This window comes from Candida albicans, chromosome 1, assembly GCF_000182965.3.
Source record: "Candida albicans SC5314 chromosome 1, complete sequence".
In the NCBI taxonomy this organism is placed as follows: Eukaryota; Fungi; Ascomycota; class Pichiomycetes; order Serinales; family Debaryomycetaceae; genus Candida; species Candida albicans.
The window spans coordinates 1,680,046-1,693,040 of NC_032089.1; the positions used below are offsets into that span (position 1 = coordinate 1,680,046).

The 12,995-nt window shown below is 34.0% G+C and overlaps 1 pseudogene across 1 annotated transcript, besides 5 other annotated features; it reads left to right on the forward strand.

Moving 5' to 3' along the window:
- The first annotated feature begins 708 nt into the window (after positions 1-708).
- Positions 709-7,312: a repeat region ((HOK-1) Repeat sequence of about 8 kb, part of the Major Repeat Sequence (MRS) on Chromosome 1; MRS units are found on most chromosomes; may serve as recombination hotspots).
- Positions 709-12,995: part of a repeat region ((MRS-1) Major Repeat Sequence (MRS) on Chromosome 1; MRS units are composed of variable numbers of RPS units flanked by HOK and RB2 sequences; found on most chromosomes; may serve as recombination hot spot) that runs on past the window's edge.
- Positions 2,002-4,980: a repeat region ((Ca3-1) Ca3 region on Chromosome 1; Ca3 is a large dispersed repeat sequence utilized as species-specific and strain-specific RFLP probe).
- Positions 7,312-9,187: a repeat region ((RPS-1) Repeat sequence of about 2 kb on Chromosome 1, about 60 copies are found in tandem repeats on most chromosomes; RPS units flanked by conserved HOK and RB2 sequences form Major Repeat Sequence (MRS); may serve as recombination hot spot).
- Positions 9,187-12,995: part of a repeat region ((RB2-1) Repeat sequence of about 6 kb, part of the Major Repeat Sequence (MRS) on Chromosome 1; MRS units are found on most chromosomes; may serve as recombination hotspots) that runs on past the window's edge.
- Positions 11,247-12,774, forward strand: FGR6-3 (annotated as a pseudogene; the record flags this gene model as incomplete). Its single annotated transcript has 1 exon — positions 11,247-12,774.

The following is a 12,995-nucleotide window of genomic DNA, read 5'->3' on the forward strand; positions in this document are numbered from 1 at the left end:
AATATATAAATGGAATCTTTAAATCATTTGAAATTGAAATAGATTATTGAATGGATGAAATAGTTGTATTCATTAAGTATGTTGTTGTTATAAAAAGTGTTCAAGACTTAGAAAGAAAGTAGATGATAAAAAAATTGCCGCTGTTAATTAGTTCTTGTTTGTGTTTTTTTCATATTTTTTTTTTGGGTGCAAACTAATTGCAAAATTTAACCTAAATAATAGATCCATCAAATATCAAACCAATACTATAAAAACACTTGATTCTACAATTAAACAACACCCATTTAGAGATATTTAGTTTTGTCTTCTGAATTGCTTTGATTATAAATTATCTATTGTGGAGATTTATTTTGGTTGGAATCGCCCTAAAAACAACATTATATATAACCCAAAAATGCAATAAAATCCATAGTTCTATATGGAGAAATAAATATCTTGTCCTATACGTATACACTATCAACTAATTATAATTAAATAAAGTTTTAATATTGAAGAATATATATTAAATAAATGAGTATAATGACAAATTAGTCTAGTCTGTAAACCTGATTTCTAAAACAAAGTAAAATCATACTTGATTATGCTTGATCATCAGCGTGTGTAAAAACATTAAATTTTGGAAATGTGGCTGGTTGTTAATAGCAGGATGTATTAAAACTGTGCCTGGTTATTGAGTTACAGGACAATAAAAACAAACTCAAATATGATAAAGAAGAATCAATTGAACAAGTATAATATGTATCTTTTTAAATTAAAAAACTGCTTTATGAATGGCAATATATGATTGTGTAGATTAAAGACACTTGAAAATCTCTTTGCTATACCTTAATAACAAGGAAAAGAGTCTTCTATGGGGAATTACTTGAGACCTGTTAGGTAAAATATACTGCAAACCACTAGAAAACCTGTTTTATTGAAATTTTCGCAAAGAGGATAGCCGGGTAGGGTACAGACCATATGTTTTCCTTGATTTTAATTGAAATTTTCGCAAAGACGATAGCCGGGTAGCATTCACATAGGTAAACTTGCTATATTTTTCATTTTTATTTTCGCAAAGACGATAGCCGGGTAGGCTTTAAATAGATAACATAAGGCAAAAATATGACCTTGGTTTTTTATGAGATCAACCGCTGGAAAATGAGTCCCTGATTCCAAATATCTTTACCATTTCAATGTAGCATAAATATTGGTTGAGTTATAACAAAATACATTTCTTGGGATTTCTAAGTCAACAAATCTGGCAAATATCCGGGTAAAGGTTAAAATTTTAAAATCAATTTAGATAGCATCAAATGATAGAGATTGAGCTCCAGATTCTAAATATCTTTATAATTTCGATATAGCTTTAATATTCGTCGAGTTATGGTAAATTTTCGTTTTTTTGAACTCTTAAGTTAGCAAGTTTGAAATTTTGGAAAATTTTTGATTTTTTTTCGAAAATGCAAAATGAACCTAATCCCCATACAAAAAAAAATCACTAACAAATTCAAAATTTAGACCTTGGCTTTTTATGAGATCAACCGCTGGAAAATGAGTCCCTGATTCCAAATATCATTACCATTTTGACGTAGCATAAATATTGGTTGAGTTATAGCAAAATCCATTTCTTGGAATTTCTTAGTCAACAAATCTGGCAAATATCCGGGTAAAGGTTAAAATTCAAATATCACTTTTAATGGCATCAAATGATGGAGATTGGGGCCCTGATTCTAAATATCTTTATAGAATCAATATAGCATAAATATTCGTTGAGTTATGGCAAAATTTCGTTTTTCTGAACTCTTAAGTTAGCAAGTTTGAAATTTTGGAAAATTTTTGATTTTTTTTCGAAAATGCAAAATGAAGGTAATCCCCACACAAAAAAAAACACTAACAAATTCAAAATTTAGATTTTGGTTTTGATGACACTAACCGATACAAAATGACCCGCTGATTCTAAATATCTTAACCATTTCAACGTAGCATAAATATTGAGCGAGTTATAACAAAATCTGCCTCTAGGAATTCAAATCAAAAAACCTAACACTTACCCCGGGTAAACTTCACACAGCTTAAAACAAAAATATTTCTGTTTTTAACATGAACATAAATTGCCCGAGTTCCTGACCTTAACGGTACTAGTAGTTTTCTTATAGCTTGATTATTTCATGAGTTATAGCAAGTTGTATTATTTGGGAATCCTTAAGTATGTAAATTGGACAATTTTGTGTGATTCCTGCAGATATGTATGTGTAGGGTAAAAACACAACAGTTAATTAATATAGCCAAAAAACATCTTCACTCAAACTAAATCAAGCCCTCCTATTAGCTTATTCATAGTTATCTTTCCTTTGTGATACTTTGGTTAGTTGTAACAACATTAGTGGCGCGTTACCCCATTGATAGTACAATCATAATGTAGACAAATAGAAATGAAGGAAAGAAAACCCCAACAGTACCCTTTGAAAACAATAAAGAGTTGACATGAAAATGGGAAAGCAGCAATGATTCAAGGTGACCACTATTGTTCATGAATTGGGAAAAGAAAGGTATAACTTTTGCTAAGTAAAATTGGAATAGAAGTAGACCCACAATGTGAATAAAGTCGACCTTGTTGTGAACAGAATAAGGTTGCGGTTTTTTATTGTGATCTTATTCAATCTTATTTCATTCGTGTTAAGGTGGGAATCTAATTGATTATGTTGTTTCTCTTTTCCAATGGGTCATTTCCAGTTTGAACTTCTGATTAGAATGTTATAGGTATCCTTGTATCCTACTTCTTATTTCCTTCCATTGACCTGAAGCATACTATTTGTGCAAGACAGCAAAACCTTTCTAGGACTAGCTCATCCCCATGCAGATACTAGTGATGACTTTCCTATTGAAATTTGATTGTTGGCACCGCTTGATTTGGGAACACTTAAGGAAGATCCTGAAAGTATACCACAACAAAATAGAAATTAATCCCACCATTTGCCAAACGGTTCTAATACTTCTTTCAAACAAACTAGTATCTCCTTAATTGCCAATAGTTTTAGAAGCTGTTTTTTTTCAAATTTGTGCACCTAATTTTATGCTGTTGAAATATCAGTTTGTTTTTGTTATGCCAGTACAAGTATTTGGTGTGATTTCAAATATACAAGGTGTTAAGTGAATATCCCTTGAACTTATGTCTAACACAAATAACTGTGAATGTTATGGTAGTATGTGAATAGTGTCCAAACACATATCATCTATCGTAACTTGGTTGGGAAATGAAAATGAATAGCCCCTAGATCAAACTAAAAATAACATCATTAATTGTGAATATGTTCTTAAACATTATATCAATGCCATTTTGATTGATTTTCCAAAGGGAAGCACTAAGTAATCAAATGTACTCAATTGATAAAATGGCAGCCAGTGGAATCTATACTCTATTGGCACTAATAGTATTAACAATCATTGTCATTTTGTTACTAACAACTTCAAAAAAAACAGTAATAATCTCATAGATACTGAATACGAAAGAACTATTGACATTCTCTCCCAATTTGTAAACCATGCTTCATTGAAATAAGAATTACTCTCATTATTAATATTCAATCATAAACAAGTAGTCTTAGGATAATCAAATCCACCACTGAAAACAATTTCATCCCCAGTATTATCACTGATAGAAGTCATGTTTCTAAAATTTCATGAATGGTCAATTTTCAAATGTTGTAAGAACCTTCCTACTTCACTAAAATTTCTTGGACGATTTTTCCCAAGTTATTCTGTAACAGATTTGACACTTTCCATCACAATTTGATAATCAGACAAAACATAACTTGTTCTTAGACAACCAAAGGACAATCCATGAGTATTTTTTTTGATTCATTAGTAGTAGAAGATATTATTAATAATCATGGCAACCTGCCAGTCGTCAAATACCACGGGCAGCATTTGTAATTGCTGACACTGGAACACCCAATTTTTCGATCAATATTTGATACAGAGAACCAGGATAAAACATATTTTTATCAATACCATGTTATCTATCTTCGAGTGTATATAATATGTTGATTCATTGATGTAGTCTAGAAGAGAGTAAGGTGGATGATAAGTAAGAATAAATTTTAATGTATGAGAAAATTTTGTGCTGTTTTTTTTTTTGGACGTAGACATCCGCATAAAGTGGCACACCATAAAAACTTTATGGAACTAAAATAGCAAGTAAAATCAGAATCTTAGACCTAGTTCAGTGGACAACGACAGATGAAAGTGTTTCCTGAGTTACTAGTAGAATAAGAATGATCTAGTTCTGACAAACTACAGTAGTGTCTATATTATACTACCAACTATGAACATTTATTATAGTAGTAAACATTAAATTCTATATAACTACAACTAGCAATAGACTTCCAATGGGTTACTTCTCTAAATGGGCAATTCACGTATGCTTATATTCCAACTCTTGTTCTATCAGACCCCAAGTTTGATCTGTAGTTGAAATAATTCTAATTTATAGTAGTTGGTTGGCCCTTCATTATCTTAACCTAACAATAACAACATCAGTCAATGATTATAACCAGGTCAATATGTGCATAATACAACCATATCAGGTTATCACACCAGCCATGAATCAGCACTAGTTTAATTCACTTTACTTTCCCTTAACCAAATTCTGCGACGGTGATAGTCTCTTATCAATACTTCTTGGTGTACAGCCAGCATGTATGAAGGCAAACCAATCTAGCAAATCAACATGGATGAGGATACGGTACTTCACTAATTAGTAAATGATCTACTAATATTTTCCTTTATTTGTCCCAAGGTTTACTCAATAGGAGCAGTACAACAACAAAATATTCTCATGGACTGGGGCTTTGGATTGTGGCTAGGGAAATTCCAAATGTTATAGATACCAGCGACATAATTGTTGCTCGATAATTGATTATCGGGTTAGTTTCCAAATGTCAATAATCATTCTTATCCTTCATGTCACAGGACAAATCCAATGGTGTACATTTTGAACTCTTATTTCTCAAAACATCAACCATGAGAAAGTGGTAACATCCTCAATTACTTGGCTTTCGGTATAGCTAGGTGATTAAGGAAGAATGGATTCTGATCCAATTTAAAAATAACCACTCTCTGATATGGACCACAACATACCCAGTTCAGAAACATATTAAATTCCAATGCAAATAACTAATTTAAGCTTCCTTGAACAATTCATTTCAGTATTCATCTGTCGGTCACCAGAAGCAAGATGCATTGAACCATAAAATGGGAATTACCATTAAGTCAATTACAAGTTCCTAGCTTTAGTATCCAAAGAAAAGTGACAACAATCTGGTCAAATCCAGAACATCATCTACCAAAAGCTAGCATCTGGAGCCAAGTTCAAGATATCTATTAATGCAGCACCAAAGTTAGATAAGATAGAACCATACGGCCAAAACAATGCATTGTCATGGATTGGGAACAGCAGGTATAAAAGCATTATCCACAGTACCAAAGTAGTCTTGATCAATCTTCAGCAATTTGCCTGACCAATCCATAACCTAGTTTTAAGAATATAGATTAGTGGATAGCAGTAACCAATTCTCTGTAGTTCTTCAAAGCAAAATCACATGCGTATTCAGCAAATATGTAGGACTTGGATTTTGTCATAATTTTCAAGAATTCAACAACACCTGGACAGAATTGATTTTCCAACACACTATATTCATCTTCAGTGGTTTCTCTGACTAAACATAAATCAATACCATCTTAAATAGCTATAGTATATGAAATGCCTTTGATTAAAACTAATTAAGTTTCAATATCTGATTATTCTCTGAATGCAACATTCAATGGTTTGGCAGATTTCAATCTCTAGCAAAATAATTAAAGTGACTTCCAAATATCAATCATGAGGTTTCAAAATGTGGCAACTAATATGGCTCCCGAAATGAAAAAGCCAAGCTTATATCAATTAATGCTTTGTGGCAAATAAGGGGGGCAATATGGCATGGTCTCACTCATATTTCTGGAAGTGCAAATTGGTATGCATTTACTCTGTAGTTATTTAATAATCCCCTGGTATATTTCAAATAAGTCTTAATATGACCAATCACCAATGTTATCTAGCTTCAACTCTTACTATAACTAAACCAATTTTCAGAAAGACAATAATTTGCAACAACTGACACAACAAACCAAGTAACGACTATGACACCAATACCAAGTGTGACTAGTTCTGCCAAACACATTACTCTAAAATACATTTCCATTGTAGATTTATGAATATCACTTGCAATTTCACCCTTAGGTAGATTAACGGACCAGCGTCTAAATTAATGGGAACTTCAAAATACAATACCAAATGACCAATTATAACTTGACGCCATTAATCAATTACCTCTGTAACTCCCAAATGATAATGATTCACTATTATATCTCTCTTTCATTCTCTTGATTGGACTAGATAAATCAGACATTCCGCCGAAACAAAAACTGGAAACCGCTAGCCGCTATCACAATATATTGAAACTAATGGCGTTAATGGGATTGCTAATACATTCTCAAAAGGATCTTAATTCAAATTAACAAATGTTGGATTAATTGGGATTTGTATTGTATTATTTGTGGTGTTTGAAATGGTTGTATCTTATAGTGTACTCATGAGATTGATTAAATTGGGTGTAAGAAAATAGTTGTAAAAGAAAATAGATTTAGCAAAAATCTAAGCGCTAGAAAAGTACTAAAAAATTTACTAAGAAAAATAATTTTGTATGGCAATAATTATTTCCGCACCCTTCGGAAATTACACAAACTAATCTCCGTTTCCCTAACAAATTTACTATGTATTTTTGGGCTCGGGTACACGACCCTTATCTCCGTCTCCGTGTCACGTGACTTTTTCCATACAAAATCCTGCACAATCCCTACACGGGTACTCTTATCTCCGCATTCTCGGGAATACCTCAGACAAAGAAGGAAAGGATACTACCACACTCATTTTCCCTCCCCTGCACGCCCCAGCCTCACACTTTCTTGCCTCATCCCCCATCTAACATTAACGCAACTTTGAGAATAACAGATAGAAAAATAACAGAGATATTGGAGATCAAAATATTCCACCATCGATTTCAACAAAAATGCTACCAAGCAACCACCTTCCCATACTTAATATTATAAACTATAATAAAATCATCAGTTCTAATCTCTACGTAATATAAGAATTACCACAAGATAGCTAGAGCTCAGAAGTATTATAATTACTATATTAACAATAGAAATACTTAATGCCCATCACAATACAAACCAAACACTCATTCCTACAATTCTCTAGGGCATTGACCACCAAAAAAAACGACACAAAATCCAAACTACAATAGTTAAGAAGGAAAGTTGAAGTGTGGGAGGTAGAGGAGGGCTACAAGAGCCAATCAGGTGCCGATTTGTGGCCTACAGTTGTGGTTTTAAAACCCGAGAGAATCGTTAATAGCGGCAATTAGTTGGGTGCTGCAGGAGCAAAAAGGCCGTTTTGTCCATAGTTAAGAGCACCCTGGTAACCCCGTTTGCTAATAGCACAACCAATTGAAGCTGGTATTTGGTGGCTCTGGTGTCAATTTATAGCCAACAATAAACATTTTCAAATCCGTCTAGACCGGTCAAAAGAAGAGCTGAGCTTCCATCTCTGGGTCAAAAAAGGCCGTTTTGGCCATAGTTAAGGCCACCCCCTTTCTGTAGCACAACCAATTGAAGTTGGTATTTGGTGGCTCTAGTGCCGATTTGTAGAGTCAAGTTATAGTGTTTGCATCCGAGAGTTTTGATTTATTCAGTGTTGTTTTCATTGGTTGAGGGCAAAAAGTTCGCATCGAGCAGAAAAGGTCGTGCCCGGGGCATAGTGGATAGACAACGATTACTGATGAACCACATGTGCTACAAAGACCAAACTAGGGCCGTTTTGAAGCTACAATCATGTAGAGTATTGGGTGTGAATTAGGCATGAATCGGATCAGAATTGGTTGAGCTATTGAAGAAAATGTTTTCTCCGTGGAAATGTGAAATTAACTCCGCCAAGGCTGACACAGTCAGTTTCGATGCTAGAAAGACCCAACTAGTGCCAATTCATAGCCATAAGATGTAAGTACTATGACTGTAAGAGCTGTTAGAAACAAGGTTCAACTGCTTTCTGTAGAACAAAAAAGGCCGTTTTTGCCATAGTTAAGGAATTTGCGGTGATGTCCGTTGAAGACTGCGCGATGAAAAATAACGCTACAAAAATCAAACTAGTGCCGATTTATACCTTTTTCTTATGAGTGCTAACCATGCAAGAACTGTTAGAAACGAAATACAACTGCTATCTGTGGAACAAAAAAGGCCGTTTTGGCCATAGTTAAGGGAGCCGCAGCTATGTCTGATCACAACTACGCGACCAAATTCAACGCTACAAAAATCAAACTAGTGCCGATTTATACCTTTGGATTATGAGTTCTATCCCTGCAAGAACTGTTAGAAACGAAATACAACTGCTATCTGTGGAACAAAAAAGGCCGTTTTGGCCATAGTTAAGGGAGCCGCAGCTATGTCTGATCACAACTACGCGACCAAATTCAACGCTACAAAAATCAAACTAGTGCCGATTTATACCTTTGGATTATGAGTTCTATCCCTGCAAGAACTGTTAGAAACGAAATACAACTGTTATCTGTGGAACAAAAAAGGCCGTTTTGGCCATAGTTAAGGGAGCCGCAGCTATGTCTGATCACAACTACGCGACCAAATTCAACGCTACAAAAATCAAACTAGTGCCGATTTATACCTTTGGATTATGAGTTCTATCCCTGCAAGAACTGTTAGAAACGAGATTTAACTGCATCCTGTGGAACAAAAAAGGCCGTTTTGTCCATAGTTAAGACGGAAAAATTATGTATATTGTTGACAGAAGATCGAATTTGAATGAGTTAATGACAAGGCTAGTATCGATTTGGAACCACAAAATGTGAGTGTCAAAGCCGTGGGATACTGTTAGAAAAGAGATACAACTGCATACCGTGGGACAAAAAAGGCCGTTTTGGCCATAGTTAAGAATCACTCGTATTTTTATTTTGACTACTGCTCGACCAATAGAGGCGTTACAAAGACCAAACTAATACCGTTTTGAAGCCAAGACAAATGTTTATTATACGCACAGATGGTGATTGAGGTAGGCGAATGATTGGAGATGCTACAACAAAAAAGGCCGTTTTTGTATGGGAATTAAAGGTGGTGCTCATAGAATTTACATGTTTAGAAATTAAGCTAGTTTGTCTATTAAGTTGTTCATTTATACTTGTCTGATATCTAGTATGTGCTTTAGATTCAATTGTAATGACTTTAAACAGATCTATGTACAATAATTGTCATCTGGTAGCTATAATGATATGTAATTAGACTGAAATATGGAACATCTTCAATTTATTGTGCTCAGTATCATATGCTGAGAATGTTCTAGGTATAACCAGGACACTATTAATCTTCTTTTGAAAGTACTCAGTAGTTTCCAGTCTGGGAATTAGTTGGACATTGATCCCAATACAAAAATATACTAACTATTTCAACTTTATAATTTGGATATAAATGGAAGTAAACCAAGGTAAAAGCTTTTTAGATATAAATCACTTTGAACTATTAACTCTGAATATGGTCTGAAATGTTTCAGTGGTTGTCATTATGTTGATTTAATTGGAAGTGAAATATGATGGGAACTCTCTAAATACAAGGGATGTGAAAGTAGTTGTTAATTCAAAATTGACCAGGAATTTTTCCTAGAATACACTATTCTAATCCCTTTTGAAAGCAATTGCTAATGTTTTATACTTGGAAACGATTGGAATATCTGGATATGTTAGTTACCTTGGCAATCATTTACATACGTACTATCTGGCATGGTTCAACAGTATTGACTACTATAAATTGAATGAAGGTGAAGCACAAGTTTTTTGTTGTTTTCAGTAGTTTAAACTATTAGGAAAGGAAATGTCATGAGCAAAAAAGGGATAACTGATGGTGGTGTTGAAATATTGTGGCGTATGTCATAAAAAGAGAAAATATAAACAAACACGTAAATAGAAATGGAATGTACACGTATTTATCATGCGATGACAATAGGTAGTGTACAACAGTAGTAGTGTTCTTACCAGTAAAGTAAAGATGACTCGTAAATATTTTGTGACTAAGAGTCAAATTGAATGACTATATCACGTGGACTAGTATTTGATAGCAATAGTTGACCATCAAAATGGGCCCTGGGAAGCTCAAAATATTGATGGTAGTGTTATTTTATAGTCAAGTATCCCATTGGAGATAACCAATTGATTAAACGAATCGCTTTAGGGGAGTTTTGGGGGTAATTAGATTCAAAGTTGGAATTATTTAGTAATTGCAAAGAGATGAAAGTAAAGTTTAGTTCAATATTTTTGCAAAAATCTATAAAATGTAGAGTAAAAATTATGTGACACAAAATTGGCAGTAACAAACAATTAAACCAACCAATCCAACTTGAAAGCCAGAATTTACACTTATTTTACACAGCTAAGTGCCTCCAACAGCTTTTGATACTGCTGGACTCACTCTTGATAGGTTTTATTAGGACCGATAGTCTATACTGACTTTGATATGTCCTTGGTGTATTCTTTATTGATCGTGTAAGATACAATTTTGCAAAACACCATTGGTTAATAATCAAGAGAAACGCGACTTACAAATCACCTTTGTGTAGCTTATTCTATAAATAACTCACCTGAGAAAACACGAAAATTTATTCTGGCGTAATTACTACTATTGTTGAAAAATATACACGCGAGGCAGGCAATGCTGTACATAAACACGACACCATAAACTTAAATAATAAGAGTGGTGTCGCGTCATTACTTTGACGAGGGAGTTAGAGAAATATAAACAATCCAGAAATTCTTGGAATGGCTTTGAGCTAGAAAATATTTCGTACTAAATTAGCTTGTTCATTCACACTTAATACCTGTGTTGACCATGAAGACTGCTAGTGGTATTGTATCTTTCACGATAACTTGTTTCACGGGTAGTAGGTAAATAGAGAAAGGAGAAGAAAAAAAGAGTCGTCAAAAGTTGAATTCAATTCTAAAGGTGTACTTTTTGTTACGATTTTATTTTCAGGATGCACCGCCACTAATCCCCTTTTTCTTTACGTGAATCTTTGTTAAAATTTCACAATTTGAATCATCCATAAGGAGAGAGCAAGGCTTGGCAGTCACCACGATACTTTATTCAAGAAATTTGCTTAATATTATACAATGTCTGAAGTTCCTAATCAAGAGTCTCCGAGTTCATCGATTCTTAAACAATCGAATGCTTCAACATCAACAAAAATACGTGGTGCTCCATCTAGTTCACAAATTGCTAATGTCGACTTCAACACCTTGAGAAACTAAATACGAATACTTCGTTTTCGTCAAACCTAACTAACTCAACCACTAAAACTAGCAATGCTTTATCCAGGCTATTCACTAGAAATAAGTCATCATCTAACATTTCAATTCATCCCTCTTCAAGCGATGATGATAGCTTACCAAAGACACTCCGAGAATCTACATCTCCATCTGAATCAAGCAAGAGTACTAGTGGCAATAAGTTGAGAATTGCCAAAAAGTTGAAGTTTCCCAAGAATCAAAGCAGTCGGAAACCAGATTTGTTTTTGGATACTAGTAGCACAATAAGCGAAGACAGTTCTTCGTTTCGGAAAGTAATAATTGGTGATCTGTTAAATGAGATGAATAAACCAAGAAAGAGCTCAATGAGCTCACCCATGAGTACCACATTTCATAGTTTGTTTCATCGATCCCATCATAATGGCAGCAACCTTCAACTAGACATGCGACTGGCACGACACCTTTGTCTGGTAAGTTTGATGACTTCTCAAAATCATCCAAGACAACTTTATGTCTTTCCTCAAATAGCTCGAATTCAATAATCAGCAATCCTGAACTAGCTCAGATATATAATTTCACCAACCCAAATATTTCAATTGAAGATGGAGAAACCAATTTGGATCATTCAAACAGTTCCTTTTTGGATATTCATAAGAAAATGCTTGTGCCAGCAGATCTGTTTATTCAGAATAAGCTAAACAAGTACCACCAAACCGAAGTAGGGTTGGGCATATACGAAAGTGAATTAGATCATGACAAAGATAGTAAGATATATTCCAACCTTTATCATTACTTGAAACCACTATTTACCCCATCTTTTACAATATCTGACTCTGGTCAAAAGGGTAAGATGCGTCCAATATTGGGTGCTAGTGTTGAAGAAATTGCAAATTTCGTAAAGGAGAGTTTTTGTTTACACCAGCCCAATCACGATAAAAGTTTTAGACTGAAGACAAGATCCAGTGTATCAAGCTTGGGTCGTGAAAAGGTAGAGGATTTTGATTACCGTCAGTTATCGAATTTGTTTGAAAAATTGATGGCCTTATTGAGTCATAACTTGCAAACTGCCGATTCATCGGAAGTATCTTTACAAGCTTTGATATTGAACGCATGGAAATATTATAATGCTTATGTTAGGTTTTATTTGCTAAGTATATTTCAACCATTACAACTTCACTTGAACGAGCTATCTATGAGAAATCATAATGGAAGCAAAATTATCAGAATAGACGACCTTCTACTTGTTTCTTTTCGAAAAGTTTTTATTACTGAACAGGGAATTGGAAGTGGGGATAGAGAGACATCTCAATTTTTGGGGAATGCTGAAAGTGAAGATCTTACAGGAAATGGATTGTTGACTTCTACTTTGGCCGTGTTGTCGAGTATATCATAGGAAGGATTGTTGCATACAGAAGACACTATACAATAATATCATTATGTTTTACTAAACAAACATGATTGAGTATTCCAGCCGTCAAATAACATGCATAAGACACAATAACAATCATAAGAGTATTACATTACCACCAAAAGCGTTTGAAAATATGTACAGACAATAATAAGCATGTCTTTTGTTTGTGGTAAATTTGGCATTATTGTATAACAAGAGGTAAT